This window comes from Arachis duranensis, chromosome 5 (assembly GCF_000817695.3).
Source record: "Arachis duranensis cultivar V14167 chromosome 5, aradu.V14167.gnm2.J7QH, whole genome shotgun sequence".
In the NCBI taxonomy this organism is placed as follows: domain Eukaryota; kingdom Viridiplantae; phylum Streptophyta; class Magnoliopsida; order Fabales; family Fabaceae; genus Arachis; species Arachis duranensis.
The window spans coordinates 107,243,058-107,243,764 of record NC_029776.3 but is presented as its reverse complement, the minus strand read 5'-3'; positions in this window follow the sequence as shown (position 1 = coordinate 107,243,764).

Here is a 707-nt window from a genome sequence, read left to right as displayed (position 1 = left end):
TAGATTTGTGGATTTATCAGGCTTTAAATAGATTGGATTCGAATATAAAAAAAAAACTTATAAAAAATAATAGACTTAAATTTAGATCATTTATTTATGAATTTGAATCTTTTAAATTTTAGATTTTCACATTAAAAAATAAAGTAACATTTCTTACCATTAAATATTTTTTCTTTTATATATTCTTTTAATTTTATCTATAAAATAAATAATAATAAATTTTATTTTATCTTTTAAAATAAAATTCAAAATTTTAAAAATGCAAATCCTTTATTTATAACATAACCAGACTCCTTAAAATTAAGAGTCGACATTGTTCGACCCATTTCCACCTATACTAAGTACTAACTACTAAGTATGAGATGCCTAACTAGCAAGGTTTCTATTCGTTGACTTGACCACCGCCGGAATGATTTTGGGTCATTTTATTTTATCCTTGATGTGTGTTGTTAAGTAACACATAACTGGTCATATGGCACATTTAGTATAGAATATGTGTGGAATCTAGAGCATTGATAGATCTAGAACTAGACATTACATGGGACATGGCAAATTCAACACGTAAGATTTGCCACATGTTACCAATACAAATATATTCATATTAGGATTTGGATCTTTAAATTTTAAATTTTATTTTAGAAGATAAAATGTAATTTTTTATTATTTATTTTATAAATAAGACTAAAAATAAATATAAAAAACACCTT